Source organism: Pleurodeles waltl, chromosome 5 (assembly GCF_031143425.1).
Source record: "Pleurodeles waltl isolate 20211129_DDA chromosome 5, aPleWal1.hap1.20221129, whole genome shotgun sequence".
Taxonomy (NCBI): domain Eukaryota; kingdom Metazoa; phylum Chordata; class Amphibia; order Caudata; family Salamandridae; genus Pleurodeles; species Pleurodeles waltl.
In genome coordinates this window covers 518,344,367-518,364,526 of record NC_090444.1, presented here as the reverse complement: position 1 = coordinate 518,364,526, position 20,160 = coordinate 518,344,367, and the positions used below count along the sequence as shown (strand labels likewise).

At 44.2% G+C, this 20,160-nt stretch overlaps 1 protein-coding gene across 3 annotated transcripts in view; it reads right to left on the bottom strand.

Moving 5' to 3' along the window:
• Positions 1 to 20,160, bottom strand: part of CFAP61 (cilia and flagella associated protein 61) — a 1,725,308-nt gene that overhangs the window by 1,215,584 nt on the left and 489,564 nt on the right. The window lies entirely within an intron of this gene.

The window sequence follows — 20,160 nt, the reverse complement described above, 5'->3', positions numbered from 1 at the left end:
CTATGCTGTAGTTATAAAATGTGCAGCAAATATCTCTTTGCACGCTTTATTCTACTGTTAAATCTGCTGCACTCAGTAGTAACCATTTTTACTCACCACAGAATTTATTCAACCCCACTAAAACACACACACACAGAGAACCATTGCAGCAAATATGGGATGCTGGAAGCAGATGATATACTTATGTTGGTACATTTCTGAACCTGAGAAAGTACTGGCAAGATGTGGATGAGGCATTAACAAAGATTTTCATGTAGAAGGTATACAGAGGTAAGCCAGATCCTTAATATTTCTGGAATTCTTGAAAAGGAAGCAAAAATGAAGTAAAATATTATTTTGCCAAAACGAACTACTTTATTTGTTTCTGATGGCAAGGAAGGACGTGTGTAAAATGGATTTAGACTGCTGCACCTTCATTTACAGACTAACTAAATTCTGCAAATTATTTAGTTTTTTTTATATATGCAGGGAGTTTGTCATCTAAGAAAGCACAGATTCTGACAGCCTTTTGAGAAAACTGGTCAGTTGATCTCACTATGATTTGATATTTCATATGGCATCCGCGATTATACCATTATGGGTTTGTGAAATATGGGAACCAGACAGTTTGTGTAGAGGTATCCAAACTACCAGAACACATGGGCAATGGGCTTTGAAACAGCATCCATGGAGTGGCTTAAATCATGTTTTTCAACTTCCAATGTTCACACAGCACGGTCGTGGCAAATGGTGAGCTGGTTTAAGAGGTAGTTCAAGATGATGGAAGCAAGAAGCTCCATGATGAGGAAGTTAGTCAAAGTTGATAAAACATTGTTTGATGTTAAAAAGAGAATGGAGACAATTAGTTTCAGGTTAACATAGATCTAATTAGCAATTTCCTCCATATAAAGGGGGGGCACAGGTTACCAAGGAAAAGGTGTTGGCAGTAGGAACAGACCTACATGAGCAGAAGAATTCCCATCTTAAAGTGATATAAGCCATGGTGCTACTTGAGAATAACATGGAGGTTTTGTACAATACAAAAACAGTGGCTAACTTTGTTGTGCTGGGGCTTACTAACCTTGCACCGGATGAAGACATTTCTGAATCAATGAGCCCCTACTTTGATGAACATAAAGTGCCACACAATCACAATTTCCTGGGCCTTCAGATTTACAGTCCATGTAAATTACCCTATAGTGTTTATCAGGACCCTGGCCGATGACGGCCTATATTGAAAAAGGTAGCATCTGTAAAATATGACATAGAATAGGAATACAAATGCATCCTCTTTTTCCTAGATGTAGGAGTGGGGAAAAACAAGCAGCAAAAGATGATGATCCAAAAGGAAGAAAATAAGTTACTTACCTGTAACTGTAGTTCTCCAGTATTGGAATCTTTCTTAGATTCACATGCTTGAATCATTCCCCGTTGTCAAGACTGGAGTCCCCCGGGTACCTTATAATAGCAATGTAATGTCTAACATAGTGCATGAAGGTCCTAGGCCCTTCACCTTTTAACATATCTTAGTCAATTTCAAAAAGAGACCAAACATAGGTTTCAGCCAATTAGGCTGCTTACCCCTCTAGAACACTCCTGTTAGAAGCTCCAGGTCCTGCGATTTTCCAAAGTATGAGTGCAGGAGAAACAAAGGTAAAGATAGAGAGAACTGTGAGCTTCCAAGGGGAGAAGGGTGGGTCGCATGTGAATCTTTGAAAGATTCCAATACTGGAGAACTACAGTTACAGGTAAATAGCTTACTTTCTTACTCCAGTATTGGAACTTTCATAGATTCACATGCTTGAATCAGAGTGGACAGCAGTAGTGAAGCACATTGTAATCTTAGGTGTACATATAATATGTTTAACCATATCCAAATATGCTGAAATCTATTAACCTATGTTTGGAAAAGGAATTCGAATCCGATTATACAATAAATGATGCATTTTTTCGTATGCTGGCATGTCAAACAGCATGTGCAGAACTAATACTGGGATGGTGGGAAAAAGAAACAGAAGATAGCTCACCATTACTGGAAAAGAAATTTCAGAACCTCTTGACCCACTGCCACATCACCTTGAGGCATGAATCTAAGCAGTAATGCTTCGTAAAGATGTGCATATTTTTCCAGGTGGCTGCACTGCAAATGACCTGAAGAGGTACACCGGCAAAGAGAGCTGATAAGGTTGATACAGCTCTAGTTGCATGAGCTGATGATTGTAATGGTTTTCCTGCTGCCTGGTGGCAGAAGTGAATTGCGCTAGATATTTATCTAGCTATACCTCATCTGGAAAGAGGATGACCCCTTCTTGGAGTGCTGAATGAAACTAACAACTTGGTAGATTTTCTAAATCTTTTGGTTTTAAGCAATATAAAATTTGAGGCATCTCTATGTCTAGAGAATAAAGAGCTTGTTCAGCTGGCGTGGTAGGGTTTAGAAAGAACATCTTCAGAATAACCGGTCGATTGAGGTGAAAGTCAGAATAAACTTTGGGTTTGTGCGAAGAATCACTATCTTCCTTAAATTGTAGAAAGGGTCATGAAGGCTTGGATCTCACTGACTCTTCTGGCTGAGGTGAGCGCCACAAGAAGAGCAACTTTCCAGGAGAGGAACTTTAAATCCACCCTGTGAATGGGCTCAAATGGGTGCCTCATTAACTGTGATAACACCGTTCATCTGCAATGATGGAGGAGGGAGTCTGACTGGTGGGAACACTCTAAACAAACTCTAGAGGAACTATTTGAATAGGTCGAGGTTTGACTTGTCCCACTGTGAGAAGATTTGATTGATAGCTTCCTGGTCCAGTGCCCACTCATGGCACGATGTTCTCAATCGGCTGAGAGTATCTGCTATCATGTTCTGTTTCCCTTGAACGTGTTCCGCTCGTAGATGCACTTTGTGTTGGATGGAGTAATTCCAGATGTCTTGTGATTCTCGAGACAGGAGAAATGATCTGGTGCCACTTTGTTTGTCGTTGTTTGAAGGACAATGGCTCCTTGGTGCAGTTACCCCCACTTTTTACCTGATATTGATGCTGACTTGACTAAGAAGTGTGCTGGGACTCTGCTAACCAGGCCCCAGCACCAGTGTTCTTTCACTAAAAATGTACCATTGTTTCCACAATTGGCACACCCCTGGCACACAGATAAGTCTCTTGTAAAAGGTACCAGTGGTACCAAGGACCCTGTGACCAGGGAAGGTTCCTAAGCGCGGAGCATGTGTTGTGCCATCCTAAGGGACCCCTCACTTAACACATGCACAGTGCCATTGCAGATTGTGTGTGTTGGTGGGGAGAAAAAGGCAAAGTCGACATGGCATCCCCCTGAGGATGCCATGCAAACAAAACACTGCCTGTGTCACCCCTCTAGCAGGCCTTAAAGCCCTAAGGCAGGGTGCACTATACCACATGTGAGGGCATAGCGGCATGAGCAATATGCCCCTAGAGTGTCTAAGTCTATTCTTAGACATTGTAAGTACAGTGTGACCATATTAAGTATATGGTCTGGGAGTTTGTCAAAACAAACTCCTCAGTTCCATAATGGCTATATTGAATACTGTGAAGTTTGGTATCAAACGTCTCAGAATAATAAACCCACACTGATGCACTGTGGGATTTATTGAACAAATACACACAGAGGGCATCTTAGAGATGCCCCCTGTATTTTACCCAATCCTTCAGTGCAGGACAAACTGGTCTGTCCAGCCTGCCACTGAGATGGGTTTCTGACCCCATGGGGTGAGAACCTTTGTGCTCTCTGAAGCTCGAAACAAAGCCTGCACTGGGTGGAGGTGCTTCACACCTCCCCCCTACAGGAACTGTAACACACGGAGCCTCAAAGGCTCAGGCTTCGTGTTACAATGCCCCAGGGCACTCCATCTAGTGGAGATGCCCGCCCCAGGACACAGCCCCCACTTTTGACGGCAAGTCTGGAGGAAATAATGAGAAAAACAAGGAGGAGTCACCCTCCAGTCAGGGCAACCCCTAAGGTGTCGTGAGCTGAGGTGACCCATGCCTTAGGAAATCTTCCATCTTATTTTGGAGGATTCCCCCCCCAATAGGATTAGGGATGTGCCCCTCCCCACAGGGAGGAGGCACAAAGAGGGTGTAGCCACCTTCAAGGACAATAGCCATTGGCTACTGCCCCCCAGACCTAAACACCCCTCTAAATTGAGTATTTAGGGGTGACCCTGAACCCATGAAATAAGATTCCTGCAACCTGACGAAAGAAGAAGGACTGCTGACCTAAAAGCCCAGCAGAGACGACGGAGACAACAACAGACTTGGCCCAACCCTACCGGCCTGCCTCCAGACTCGAAGAACCTGCACAGCAACACATCCAGCGTGACCTGCGACCTCCGAGGACTGACCTGTACCTAAAGGGCCAAGAACCTCCTGAGGTCAGCAGCTGTGTCCAGAAACAACTACAAAACAGCAACAAGAAACCAACTTTAAAGAGACTCACTTGCCGCCAGAAGCGTGAGAAGTCACACTCTGCACCCGACGTCCCTGGCTCGAGTTTGGAGAAACCAACACTGCAGAAAGCACTACCAGGCACCTCCAAAGACGAGGGCACCCTGAGTCGACCTCCCTGCACCCCCTCAGAGGCTCCCCCTGACCACGACTGCCTGGTAACAAAGGACCAAGCACTGCACTCGCAGCCCCGAGGACCGAGAAGAACTAATTACCAGTGCAGGAGTGGCCAGCAGGCGACCCTCATCCTAGCCCAGCCGATGGCTGGCCTGAGAAGCCCCCCTCTGTGCTCTGCCTGCACCGCCAGAGTGACCCCCGCGTCCCTCCATTGCTTTCAACGCAAAGCCCAACACCTACTTTGCACACTGCACCCAGCCACCCCTGTGCCGCTGAGGGGGTGTTTTGTGTGCTTGTGTGTCCCCTCCCCCCCTAGTGCTGTACAAAACCCCCCTGTTCTGCTCCCTGGGGACGCAGGTACTTACCTGCTAGCAGACTGGAACTGGAGCACCCCTGTTCTCCATAGGCGTCTATGTGTTTTGGGCCCTCCTTTGACTTCTGCACCTGACCTGCCCTGAGTTGCTGGTGCTGTGGCTTTGGGGTTGACTTGAACCCCCAACGGTGGGCTGCCTATCCCCAAGAGACTGACTGTGTAAGTGTTTTACTTACCCGAAAAACGAACTATTACTTACTTCCCCCAGGAACTGTTGATTTTTGCCTATTAGCTATTTGCCATTTTAACCAAAACTGTGTGTACTACTGTGTTTCTATATAAAAACCTATTGGCCTGCAGTTAAGTCTTTGAGTGTTTATTCCTCATTTATTGCCTGTGTGTGTACAACAAATGCTTAACATTACCCTCTGATAAGCCTACTGCTCGACCACAATACCACAAAATAGAGCATTAGTAGTATCTAATTTTGCCACTATCAGCCTCTAAGGGGAACCCTTGTACTCTGTGCACACTATCTCTTACTTGAGATAGTATATACAGAGCCAACTTCCTACATTGTTGTATTGTCAGTACGTATCAGAACTGCGGAGTCCTTTATCTTTGGAAGGAAACCTTGTAAGGCTTGGTGTACTGCCCTGAGATTGAGCACATTTATGCGCTGGCTCTTGTGAAGTTTTCTCCATTTACCGCTGACTTGTAGGTGCTGAAGGTACGCTGACCATCCATCCAGGGAAGCATCTGTAGTGATGACCAATGGACAGGATGGGCTGAGGAAAGGCAGACCGATTGAAGGTGTGGATGATGAGTCCACCAAGAAAAAGCTGTGATCATGGCTGGAGTGAACCCAATGGTATCATCGAAAGAGCCTGCAGCCTGTATCCACTGGCTGCCCAATTCCTACTGGAGAGGTCGCATCTGGTGCCTGCAGAATCGAATTGGAGGAACACAAGATTATATAATTCCCAAGAGAGACTTGTAGAGGCACACTGAAAGACTTATTTCTTTGAATTGATCTTGAAAATGACAAAAGTCTCAGTTGCCTTTCCTTCGTAGGGGACACTTTGTTGAGCGTAGTATCCAGTATTGCCCCCAGGGAAGTTATGTATCTTGAGGGTTGAAGAAATGACTTTCTCATGTTCAGCATGAGACCTAACTCTTTGAACAGGGACATGCAAGCTGCTGTTGATCTTTGCACTGCTTGCCTGAAAGGAGCCTTGACTAACCAATCGTCCAAATATGGGACATTTGATGTTTTTGTTTTCTTAAGAATGCTGCAACTGGGGCTAGGCACTTCACGAATATCCTGGGGGCTGACTTCAGGTCAAAAGGAAGAACTCTGAACTGGGAGTGACTGTCGGCTACTGTAAAATCTTAGGAGTTTTCTGTAGCATGAGGGAATTGGGATGTGAAAATAGGCATCCTGGAGGTCAAGAGTGTAGGGTGCTGGCTCTGTATATATTATATCAAAATGAGATACAGTGTGCACAGAGTCCAGGGGTTACCCAGAGGCTTGACAGAGACAATAATAGATAATACTAATGCTCTATTTGTGGTAGTGTGGTCAAGCAGTTACGCTTATCAGAGGGTAGTGTTAAGCATCTGTTGTACACAAACAAGCAACAGAAGAAACACACACTCAATGACTTATCTCCCGACCAATAGGATTTTATATTGAAAAATATTTTTTGTTACCTTATTACTAGAACAACAAGACTCAGTTCAGAAGTAACTCAGGTAAGAACTTAGCATAGATGTCAATGTAACTTTGTTTCACTTTAGTCAAATAAACAGTTTTTAAGATAACAGAGAATATCTACTTTAAAAGTGGACAGTGCATTTTCAGAACAGTTCCTGGGAGAAGAAAGTAAAGTACAGTTTTAGAGGTAAGTACACGACTTACAGTTCCAGTCTCCGGGTTATAGGTAGTCCACCGTTGCGGGTTCAAGTCAACCCCAAACACCCGCCACCAGCAACACGGGGCTGGCCGGGTGCAGAGGTTAAAGTTGAGCAATTTTAACGCAGGCACCTATGGAGACAGGGGGTACTTGGAAGTCCATCGGCCAGCAGCTAAGTACCCGCAGCTCGGAGGGCAGGCCAGGGGGGATTAGAGGAGCACTGGAGGGGCACCAATCCTACATCCTCAGCGGCACTGGGGCAACCGGGTGCAGGGTGCAAACAGGGTGTCGGGTTTCCAATGAAACTCTATGAGGGGACCCCGGAGGTCACTCAGGTGCTGCAGGCAAGGTCTTGGTGGGTGGCGGGGGGGGGGGGGTCTCAGGCACACCACGTGTCGGACAGGGTAAAGGGCTGCCTGTTGAACATCGCTGCACCAGGTGTCGATTTTTCCAAGGCCTGGGGGCTGCGGGTGCAGAGTGCCCTTTGACGTCAGCTATCTTCGTACAGGGCAGTTGCGGTCAGGGGTTCCTTGGGATTCCTTCTGCAGGTGTTGTCTTGGAGGGGTGGAGAGGTCAACCCAGCATGGGCACTTGGTTGTCTGGGGGTCCTCTCTGGTCGGGTGGGCCACCTGGACTCGGGCCGTGGGTGTCGGGTGCAGAGTGGTTAGGATTCACGCTTCTGGAGGGAAGTGGGAGTCCTTCAGAAGAGGTTTCTTCTTCTGTTCTTCTTTGAACAGGGCCGCTGTCCACGGGAGTTCTTGATCCTCTGTGATGCAGGCAGTCCTCTGGAGGTTTTTCAGAGGTCGCTGGACCTGCAGGACACGTCGCTTTTCTTCTGCAGGTTCTTTGGAGCAGGAGACAGGCCGGTAGGGCTGGGAGCCAAGTCAGTTGTTGTCTCCTTTCCTTCTCTGCTGGGGTTTCAGCCAAGCAGTCCTTCTTGTGAGGTTGTTAGGAATCTGACTAGCTTGGTTCAGGGAGCCCTTAAATACAAGATTTAGGGCCGGTTTTAGGGGTCAGAGGCCAGTAGCCAATGGCTACTGTCCCTGAGGGTGGCTACACCCTTCCTCTGCCCACTCCCTTTGAAGAGGGGTGGGCACATTCTTATCCCTATTGGTCACTGTCCCCCAAACCAAGATGGAGGCTTTTGCAAGGAGGGGGTCACTTCAGCTCTGGTCACCTTAGGGGTGGTCCTGGCTGAGGTGGCGGCGACTCCTTGTTTTTCGGAATTATCCCTCTGGAATTGCCACCAAATGTGGGGCTTTGTTCGGGGGCTGGGCATCTCCACTAGTTGGAGTGCCTTGGGGCATTGTAACATGAAGCCTGAGCATTTGAGGCTTGCCGCTAGGTGTTACAATTCCTGCAGGGGAGAGGTGTGAAGCACCTCCACCCAGTGCAGGCTTTGTTTCTGGCCTCAGAGAGCAGAAAGGCTCTCATCCCAGGGGGTCAGAAGCTTGTCTCTCAGTGGGCAGGCTGGCACAGACCAGTCAGTCCTGCACTGAAGGATTGGGTGAAATAGAGGGGCATCTCTAAGATGCCCTGTGTGTGCATTTTTTAATAAATCCAACACTGCATCAGTGTGGGTTTATTATTCTGAGATGTTTGATACCAAACGTCCCAGCATTCAGTGTAGCCATTATGGAACTGTGGAGTTTGTTTTGACAAACTCCAAGACCATATACTTAATATGGCCACAATGCACTTACAATGTCTAAGAATGAACTTAGACACTGTAGGGGCCTATTGCTCATGAAGCTATGCCCTCACCTGTGGTATAGTGCACCCGGCCTTAGGGCTTTAAGGCCTGCTAGAGGGGTCACTTACCTATGCTACAGGCAGTGTGCATGGAACCCTGAGGGGGATGCCATGTCAACTTTGCCTTTTTCTCCCCACCAACACACACAATCTGCATTGGCAGTGTGCATGTGTTAGGTGAGCTGTCCCTTAGGGTGGCACAACACATGCTGCAGCCCTAAGGGACCTTCTCTGGTCACAGGGCCCTTGGTACCACTGATACCTTTTACAAGGGACTTATCTGTGTGCCTGGGGTGTGCCAATTGTGGAAACAATGGTACATTTTGAAGTGTGTTTGAAGATCAGAGGTCTAGAATTGGGCATCATTCCTTCAACTTTTTGCAGAAAAGTAGGAAGCAGGAATAGAATCTGTTCCCCTTTGTGAAACAGGAACTCTTTGTACCGCTCCTTTCTTGAGCATGGTGAGCAATTCGAATTTGAGCAGTTGGAGATGCTTCAGAATAGATGCATGAGTGGGGTTGGTGGTGGAATCTGTATGAATTCTAGGTTTTGGCCCAACTGGGCAAGGTCCAGGACCCATTGGTCCAATGTTATCTCTTGCCAGTGGTGAATGCAATGAGATATTCTTCCTCCTAGTCTGAATGGCGAGGGGAAAAGGGTAGCTGGAGCTTGTGAAAGGCCGTTGTCGAAGACCAGTATCTTTTCCCTGGCGTCCTGCTCTGCCTCTGGGCATGGGTCTATTGTAAGCTGCCTGCTGTGCCTGTTTTTGAGGGTACTGCGAACAAAATATTTGGTAGGCAGAGGAATTGGAGGAATAGCTGTAGTGCTAAAATCCTCCCCAGTACAATGGAAAACCTCACCCTCTAGCACCACGAAATGGCTGCAACCTAAACTGGAGAGTTCTGATGGACTTAGCTATATCAGTATCTGTTTTAATTGGTTGAAGGGCTTCTTCAACATGATTGCTGAAGAGAGCCTCCCCATCAAATGGAACCTCCAAAATCTTGTTCTGTACCTCCGGTCTGAATGAGGTTGCTTTGAGCCAGCCTTGCCTTCTTAGTACAGCAGCCCCTGCAAGCTGTCGAAAAGCTGTTGGGGACAATATCCATGGCACATTCGATCACTTCCGCTGAAGTACTTTCACTTCCTGCAGGACTTGCTTTGCCTCTGCTTTGGCCTCTTCTGGCAACTGGTCTAAATATGGTGCTCTGTCAGCCCATAGTTGTCTCATGTACCTGCCTATGACACCCAGAGAATTTACTGCTCTGACAGTAAGCACTGACATTGAGGAGAAGCACTTCCCAATATTGTCCAAGGTCCTACTCTCATTGGCCAGGGGTGCAGATACTGGGGTAGAAAGATTTTTTTATCTACGTTGCGCTGCTTGAGTGATCACAGAATCTAGTTTAGGATTGCCAATTAGACATGCTAGAGTGTCCTCTGGAGCCTGGTATTTTTGGTCCACGTTCGGCAGAACAGCAGTGAGTTAGTCTGGGTTTCTCATAACTTTAAGGCTCTCTTCCCAAATATAGTTGATAATGTGCATCAATCCTACGCTCTTTTGAAATGTCTCTTTAAAATCGTAAAGAAAGCAGTCTGTCTGCTTAATGGGCATGGGAAGTGCAAACGTTTTTGCCACCCTTTCTAACAAATCATGAAATCCCCCAATGTCTTCAGGTGGGGGATCTACTGGTGGAGGAAAAGGAGAGCATGGCGTTGTTTTGGAGCTCTCCTTCCTCCATAGCCTCATCAGAAATTACTGGGTCCTGAATAAGGGCTTGTTTGAGGTGGGTGCCTTAACGACTCAGGTAATGGTAACGGCCTATGTCTGGGTGTAGAAGGATGTGCTGTAGGTGACCTTACAAGTGTAGTCACTTGTTGCATAAGGGCAGACATAGGTGGAAAATGTTTTTTTCTTTCTTTTTTTGTTTGTTTTATAATCGGCAAGCATGAATTACAGGTCTGAGATGAGTTACCCAGGAACAGGAACCATTTCCTCCTGGTATTAGTATTGTTCCTGAGAAACATAGTATCTCTGCTGATCATAACCTTCTGCATCATACACTTCTTCTCCCTCTTAGCATTTTACATGTAGTTCAGATGAGCTGTGTGCCCATTCAAAGGGTCCTTCCTCCTTTGAATTGTCCTCATCCAGCAGATGTGCTAGTATCAGAGGGGTTATTTTGCTTGGAGAAGTGTGAGATGGGGTCAGATAATTGCTCTTTTTAGGTTTCTATGTTTTTAACCCTCATCAACAGTGCCATCAGTGAGGTCGTCGACGGGGTTGTTGATGAGGTCACAAGGATGGACGTCATGAAAAATGTCTGCTCTGTCGATGAAGAAGTTGTCTTCTCTGATGGTGGGAGGGCCGTTGATGGTGGGATCGTCGTTGCCGATAAGGTGCAGGAAATCTCCAACATCGACGGTCTAGCTGTGAACACCATTGGTGAAGATGTCATAAAGGAAGAAGCGGTGCATAGCTTGGAGACAGTGCTTGTAGTTGCCATTGTAAACGCTGCTTTAAATGTCTTTGTCATCGATGATGTCAACATCGAGGCTTTCGTCGACGGTGGAATGCTTGCTGACAACTTGTCAGAGGATGGTACAGAGGAAGGTTTTTTTTTATAAGAGGTTTGGACCTTTATGTGTCTCAGAAACTGCATGGCTCTAAGGTTATCTGGCAGGTCTGCGGCCTTTTTAAGACCCATGAGTGGTCCTTTTTGAGGCTTTCTTGGGCTACTCACTAGAAGAATGAGAATGGTGAGATCTGTCCCCTTTTTGTAATTTTCTTGAGTATGTAGATTACTCTCAGAGCCAGACACGGACCCTTTTCTGGATTTTGGCTTCTAGGGCCAAACCAGCAGACTTCCTTCTCTGTCTTTTAAGGTTTTGTTGGAAAATGTTTGACATACCTTGCAATCCTTAGCTGAATAGTCTGGATAAAGACAGTAAATGCAGTCTTTATGAGGATTATCGAAGTGAAGCCTCTATTTGCCACAGGTTTTGCAGGACTTGAAGAGACTTTTCTTCTTTTTATCTGACATAACTACATAAGAAGAAGCCAGATTGGAAACCAACAACTACTTTGGTGTAAGAGAAGAAGCACAGAAATTCAGGAAAAATTCCCATGAATAACTGTAAAAATGTACAGCTAAGCAGAGCTTGGTGGAAACTCTTTAGCACGATGTGCGGAAGAAAATATGAGGGACTGGAGCTTCTCACAGGAGTGTTCTAGGGGATAAAGTAGCCTGGTTGGCTGGAACCTACATTTGGTCTCTTTTTTAAATCGACTAAGATGTTACAAACGTGAATGGCCGAGGGCCTTCATGCACTATGTTAGACATTACATTGCTATTATAAGGTACCGGGGGACTTCCATCTCGACGACGGGGAATGATTCAAGCATGTGAATCTATGAAAGTTACAATACTGGAGTAACTGATGGAACTGGGTGCCTTTGTGACACTGATTTCAGGCATAACTGACAATGACTCATGAAGAAAAAACTCTTCTGTATTAGTGGCAGCTCACTCCTTAAATCAGACTCTCTTAAAGGCTGACATCACATATTGGTGTAGCTCAGTGATACTCAAAGTAGGGCATGCGGGGGCACATGCATCCCTCCTGACCTTTACATGTGGCCTCCTGTCAACAGTAGAACTGGTCTGGACTTAGCACAAACATTAAAAAGGTGTTAAATAAATAGGCAGGCATTTATTTAAAGGTTAACTTAAGTTAAAGAAAGGAAGTAAGTAGGGTGTCCTGCACAGCTTAAATTAGGAAAACACCTTTATTTTTAAAGACATTTTGCAGCAAAAGTTTAATAACATGATAAAGTATGTTCTAAGTTAAATATGTGTGTATCATTAACATGCAGAACTTTCACCTTAGTACATCAGAATATATCGGTTCATTGAGAAGAAAGTTTTAAATTGACATTTTTCAAACATGAATTTAGAAACTTTCATTCTCCACCCCGGGTGCCTGGGTTTTTATTACACACTAGCAATATTATGGTTTATTAAATCAAACACAGGAGAAGGTTTTTTACAGCACACATCCTGAAGTTATGTATTTCAAGATCCTCATATGTTATCATGAAAAGGAAGGAAAGTGAAATAAAACAATTACCTAGGATCACACAATTTAGTTAAGTGGAGAAGCAGACATTAATCCCATGTTTTTGGTTTCAAACATGCAGTTTAGCCACTAGATGTATATGCTTTGCTTCACCTATACCCACCTTACTGCCAATCCCCCCTTCCCTCAATCACCACCCTGCTTGCATCAAATGCAGCACTCTGTCACATGACAGACCTAACTTTGTGGCCTCTGGGAAAATGTTTGTGAGTGCCCGTGGTGTAGCATATTAGCTTGCTGGCAGGTAAGCCCACCTCAGTACAGTTGTTGTCACCCTGTTGTGACATGGAGAGTGCAGGGACAGTTTTATGTGTTTTTTATTACTTCGACACGCATGTTTAGAGGTACAATGTCCTCTCCCAAACCATTCCTACGCTTCTCTTCTCTTCACTCATCATTTTCCTTTGTCTTATCCACATCTTTTTTCTTCTTCTCCATTCAGTTTCTACTCCTGTATTACTTCTGAGGGATTAATAAAAGCTCAGCTAGAGTGTGTTAATGTATAGTTATGAAAATGGTAGAGTGCTGTTGTGTGCTCTCACAGATGCAGGCTACCTGTAAGTGCTTTTCTTTTGCGTTTTACCTTAAACTGGTTAACACTCTCCATTAAAGTTTGATCTGTGCTGGTGTCAATAACATTTAATTATAAAACAGTCATTGGACCACTAGGTGGCTGGGATAAGAACTATATAGAGACCAGGGCATTAAGGGTCAGACAAGTACAATAGGGTAAATGGAGAAAAAGAAAATGAAAAATAGGAACAAAGAGAAAATGTGAAAGGTAAGCAAGGTCTGTGCAGGATTTATTGACTGTCATTCTGAATGTAGAGCACTGCATATGAGCTTCAATAGGGCTCCAGTTTATAAAGGATACAATAAGAGCCAACTGTCTAAGTAGACAGTGATTATAATGTACAATAGGCACAGTTTTTGAAGGGAGCAAATGATGTGAGGAGTGACTGCAAAGGTCAATGATCTGGACAGAGAAGCAGATCAGAATAGGATGATTCTAAGCAAACTGGTGTGTATCTGTCACTCACTACTAGCAGAAGTTTCGGTTGGCCAGTACACTACTTACCTGGTGTAAATGGCCACAGCTGTGCCACTACTAAAGACATAACCTTGTTGAACATTCTGGTCCCAAAGGCCTTATATTGATCATGTGACACCTCCAATGAAGCAGATAGCTGATGCAGGTGCCTGGTTAAAAATGTAAGGCGGCATCATGAAGAAAAGTTCAATGGCACTTTTTGTGACCATTTGGTATTTCCAGAGAAAAAAAAAGAGTGTTACTGCACTGCTCAGAACAATGCCAAGATCTTCTTTATTTTCTATACTGTGGAAATCCTTGGCCACAAGCCTTAACTCACCTTTACTGATGCTAAACAATGAAAAATGCACAACTATTACAGGTGTTTACTTTTTATTTAATCTTTGCCCATCAAGTCATGTAAAAGAAGATCTGACAGGGAGCATTCATGAATGAAAGGAAGATGAAAGCAAATGTTTTTAATTTTCTGTCAGGGTCTTTTGAAGGCTTTTGCTTGGCCCTTCTATCGGAATACCACTGATGGGCGAGGAAGGATCCATTCCTAGTAAAGTAAAATGAGGGTTGCGGCTAAAAAGTGTCAAAGTTACTGGATAGTTAGAGATTGTCAAGCGTGAATTCACAGCGACTGTCCCAGTGCTACAGTCTGAGGAGACTTCATCCATGATGGGGGAAATGTTCCTACCCTGTAGATCCATAGGTCCATCACCAGTGTAAAAAGTGTGGAATGAAGCAAGGTTTTCCCTGTAACAATTACTTCTAAAGGCATGTTTCTGTCTGCTCTGTTGGTGTTATCGCAAGTCACTCTCAGGGTTAAGAGATGTGATGTCAGTCCTGCAGACACCATCCACATTTTTTAAATTATGTAGTGGAAGCGTTTCTGAGCTCTCAAAGGGGGTGAAGAAACAAGTTACTTACCTGTACACTGAGGTTCTCCAATAGTGGTAATTTTCATAGAGTCACATGCTAGAATCACCCCGTCATTAAGGCAGGAGTCTCAACTCCTTTGACAACGAGGATGATTCAGGCATGTGCATCTATGAAAGGCCCAATACTGGAGAAGCTGTGGTATTTTCTTGTCTCCAACCCTCTTTAATTCATGTAAAATACCTTGAAAGAAAAAATAGCTTCTATGTGTACGCAAAGATGTTGTGACTGGTGGCTAGTTCGATTCGGCACCATGGTTAAGAACGATCACAAACAGTTGAAACTTATGTCCCCAGGAAGAAGTGCTCCCACACACAAAACAATACGCATTCACTTGTTGATGAAATAGATATACTTACAAAATGCATTGACCGCATGAAAGAACAGCTGAAAAGCAAGCAAGAAGCAGAGATTTGGCTGAGTGGAGAACCTCCAATATTGTGATCGCACTCCTGTTTGTGGTGAGAAACTACTAAAGATGATGAGAGTTCTTGTGGCTATTAGAGAAAAGAATGAAGACCTCAAAGCCAAACTTATTTCAACAACAGGAGGAATAGTTGATGTTCCTAAATTAACAAACATGTACAGGGTGGAATTCTTGGTGAAAACTGTACAATTGATTCATCTTTGAAAGGGCACGCCACTCACTTGTACCAAGATCGGTTCCAGGTGTGCTGCTGGGTCCATCATGAATTACTTCCTCAATTAAAGGGAGTGTGACACTGCCCTCTGATTGGTTATTGAAGAGAGCAAACACTTCTACAATGCCTCAGATGTGTCTATTTACCTGGATTTCACTCTGGTGACACATAAGCCAAGCATTTCTAGGCATGAAGAAAACAATACAACAACTGCAATTGGACTAAGCAATTCTGTATATAGTGTATGGCTAGACAAAGATGAACTTCAGGAGTGAAGCCCCACACCCTCAAATATCTGCTCTGCCTCAGTCTTCATAAGGTAAAGTGACAGAAAGGGTAGATCAGGGAAAAAGCCTGGTGAGATTTTTTCTGAACTGGGCAATAATTATTTACATTAAATAATTTATGATACTGCTTATGCTGTTTTTTGTTAATGAGATTAGATGCATTATCATTGTCTCAATATCGAGCGATACAATCAGGATATGAGCTGTGACAATGCTACAAGTGACCCTTTATGCTGATTATTACCTACCTTTGTTGTTGCTCAATATACCATTGTCTTATACTTCTGTTTCACCACCGAGAGAATTCCTCAGCATATTTTTATATCATTATATTGCCCTGGGGTCGTTTCAGCCTCAGCATATCACCAGAGCTCTGTCACTAAGAATTTGGGTAATAGCAGTAGATGTTCCAATACACTATTAGCCATTATATTTGAGTCACTTGTATTTTATTGGGAGGCATGTCACATTCAGGATGGGTCGCCAGGTGGTCGTGGAAGAACTGCTGCTGTTTCTGACCTTTGGTTCTAAATGGGTGTAAAGAGCGGGCAGTCAGCATTTGATCATTCCAGGTCTGGACCACTTTTCCTTATTTGGGACTGTTTGGCATGTAAGGCGCATGGTGCTAAGCCCAGGATCAGCAGACCTCTAAGTGGTGTGACTCGGGTTGTGGCATGTGGGGATGGGCACCTGTTGCGGTAGCCTCATGAGTGCAAATGTTACTCCACTCTAACGCCTGACCTCTGAATATCCAATAGTTTGTACGAGCTGTGTGCTAAGGGTATTAACTAATAAACATAAAGAATTAAATTATAACGGTAAGTGACATAAATGATCTTTAGACTTTCCTTTTGTGGCCTTACAAAATTAAAGTCTCTCCTACTGCAGTCAAAGTGGTTAGACTAGGAGGGTCCACAATGACAGTTTTCACCTAGGGTTATGGAGTAACTGGTATCTTTCACCCACTTTTTATACCTTTGGATATTTAATAAAAATCTTCCTTAGTTCATGCATGGAGATTTCTTCACACTTAATCACTACAATTAAGGATTCTCATTTTAAAGAGCGCATAGCCCTGTATTTGAGGAGTCTAATGCCCGGCTTCAGATGGTTCAAAGTGATTCCTGTTGTGTGTTAATGGGAGATTGCAAATCCTGTCTCCCACCATCTCAAGACTGTGCAATTGCTCATATGGACAGTAGTTGCATTTCAAGGTACTATGTATTAGTCATCATTCGATTACCTCAAATCTCAAAAACGTCCTAAAACTTTATTTTCCTTACTATAATCGTTTGTGCCATCACTTTGCTGCAAAATGCCAAGAAACTAAATGATGTTGGTATGCTCTAAAAGTATATTTTAGCACAGCGGTGATAGTGGGCTTATCTTTGGAAATGATGGAATTAATAATTTGACAATGATTACTGTATTTTAACTGAAGTTGTGATGCAAGATGGTGGAAGCAATAGTGTATCCACTAACCAGACCTACATCTATGAAATTACAACATAATGATAAAGGTTTAAATTGAAATAAGACATTAACCTCTTAGCTGCTGGGCCTTTCCCCTCCCCAGTGCTGAGCCCTTTTTTGTCTATTTGGGGTAGTTGGTGCTTAGGCCTTCATAACTTTTTGTCCACATAAGCTATCCACACCACGTTTGTGTCCTTTTTTTCCCCAACATCCTATGGATTCTAAAGGTACCCAGAGTTTGTGGGTTCCCCTGAAATTAGCCAAAATACAGCAAAAATTTGTATTTTATTTTTAAATGGAAAAAAGGGCTGCTGAAGAAGGCTTGTGGTTTTTCCCCTGAAAATGGAATCAACAAAAGGTTTGCGGTGCTACAATCACCATCTTCCCAGCTTTCAGGAACAGGCAGACTTGAATCAGAAAACCACATTTCTCAAAACAATGTTAACATTATTCTGGGACAGACCCCATTTTCACTATTTTGTGTGCTTTCAGCCTCCTTCCAGTTAGTGACAGGAATGGGTGTGAAACCAATGCTGGATCCGGGAAAGCTAAAACATTTCTGAAAGGTAGACACAATTCTGAATTCAGCAAGGTTTTCCTACAGAAAATAACAGCTGAAATAAAAAATATTGAAATTGAGCTGAAAAAAACTGCAATTTTTCTCCACGTTTTACTCTAACTTTTTCCTGCAATGACAGATTTTTGAAGGCAATATACTGTTACGTCTGCTGGACTCTTCTGGTTGCGGGGATATATAGGGCTTGTAGGTTCATCAAGATTCCTAGGTAACCAGAGCCAATGAGCTGCATCTTGCAATGGGTTTTCATTCTATACTGGGGATACAAGTATAGAAATATAAAGAGTGAAAAATAGGTATCAAGAAAACCTTTGTATTTCCAAAATGGGCATAAGATAAGGTGTTGGGAAGCAGTGTTTATTTGCACATCTCTGAATTCCAGGGTGCCCATACTAGCATGTGAATTACAGGGCATTTCTCAAGTAGACGTCTTTGTTTACACACTGTCTTACATTTGGAAGGAAAAAATGTAGCGAAAGACAAAGGGCAAAAACACTTGTTTTGCTATTCTGTGTTCCCCCAAGTCTCCCGATAAAAATGGCACCTCACTTGCGTGGGTAGGCCTAATGCTTGCGACAGGAAACGCAACATGGACACATCACATTTTTACATTGAAATCTGATGTGTGTTTTTGCAAAGTGCCTAGCTGTAGATTTTGGCCTCTAGCTCAGCCGGCACCTAGGGAAACCTACCAAACCTGAGCATTTTTGTAAACTAGACACCTAGGGGAATCCAAGATTGGGTGACTTGTGGGTCTCTCACCGGGTTCTGTTACCCAGAATCATTTGCAAACCTCAAAATGTTGCCAAAAAAACACTTTTTCCTTGCATTTCGGTGACAGAAAGTTCTGGAATCTGAGAGGAGCCACACATTTCCTTCCACCCAGCGTTCCCCCAAGTCTCCTGATAAAAATGGTACCTCACTTGTGTGGGTAGGCCTAGCGCCCGCAACAGTAAATGCCCCAAAACACAACGTGGACACATCACATTCTCCCAAAGAAAACAGAGGTGTTTTTTGCAAACTGCCTAGCTGTGGAATCTGGCCTCTAGATCAGCCAGCACCTACGGAAACCTACCAAACCTATGCATTTTTGAAAACCATACACATAGGGAAATCCAAGATGGGGTGACTTGTAGGGCTCTCACCAGGTTCCGTTACCCAGAATACTTTGCAAACCTCAAAATTTGGCCAAAGAAACACTTTCATCCCAGTTCGGTGACAGAAAGTTCTGGAACCTGAGAGGAGCCACAAATTTCCTTCCACCAAGTCTCCCGATAAAAATGGTACCTCACTTGTGTGGGTAGGCCTAGTGCCTGCGACAGGAATAGATCACACAACGGTCAATGTTGGTCCTTACATGAGGCAACTGTTGACCCTGGGATGATCCATTCCTGACACAGGCACTAGGTACAGGCACTCAAGTGGGGTAGCGTTTTTATCAGGACAGGTGAGGAATCACTGGGAGGTGGGAATTTCGTGGATCCCAGCATATTCGTGTAGTTTGTGTGACAGAAATGGAAGAAAAAATTGAGTTTTTATTCAACATTTCAGCTTTGCAGGGTATTCTGGGTAAGAAAACATTGGGGAATCCACACAAGTCACACCTCTGTGGACTCCCCAGGATGTCTAGTTTCCAGAAATGTCTGGGTTTAGTATGTTTCCCAATATGGCCACCGAGCCCAGGACCAAAAACACAGGTGCCTGCCTTACAAAACCAGTTTGTTTTGTGATATATAATTTTGATGTCTCCACAATACGATTTGGGCGGTTGAATTTGGGGCTGAACTAAATTGGGGAGCTCCCAAGAGAGCACTCTCTCTTTGTGCTTGCTGCCACATTCACCTGCTCTCTGGGTTGGGCTAACCCGCTATTGTCCCGTTGCACAGACTGTGCTTGCAAAGGGACAGCAGGACCGTCCTCATCACCTCCCTCATAATTACTGGAAGAGGAGTTATTGAACAAGACTCCTCCAACTGAAAAATCACTCCCAGACTCTGCACCATTGTCCTATCCCTCAGATGTTATCTCAGTGTTTGCTGTCTCAGTCTCTGATCCTATGTCAGAGCTGTCCTCTATAACCCTAGTGAGTGCGTGAGCAGCAGTCATCCAACGAGATGTCATCTCTGCTACTGGCTAAACTGTTGCTTTGAAACACTAGCCTACGTAGACAGTCAATAAATTGCTGGTGTGTGTGTGTGTGAGATACGTGCAACAGTAGAGGTCACCTTACCTTCACTTCTTCCCTCAATCAGCACATTCTTTCACGACACTCAAAAAAAACCTTGTCACATACCAATCATCACAGACTTTAGCACCTCTAGCACCCAGTCCAACAATCATTACTGGTGCTCCCACTCTCATGTCCTCCTCCTCGGATTCCCTCACTACCACCCATCAAAAGTGCCCCTCATCTCTCCATAGCCACCACGCACATACATTTGATATGTATTATAGCGCAGGTAATGGCTGACTTTACTAATGTACTCAGCTATTTACCTAAAATACAGATTTGCTCTTT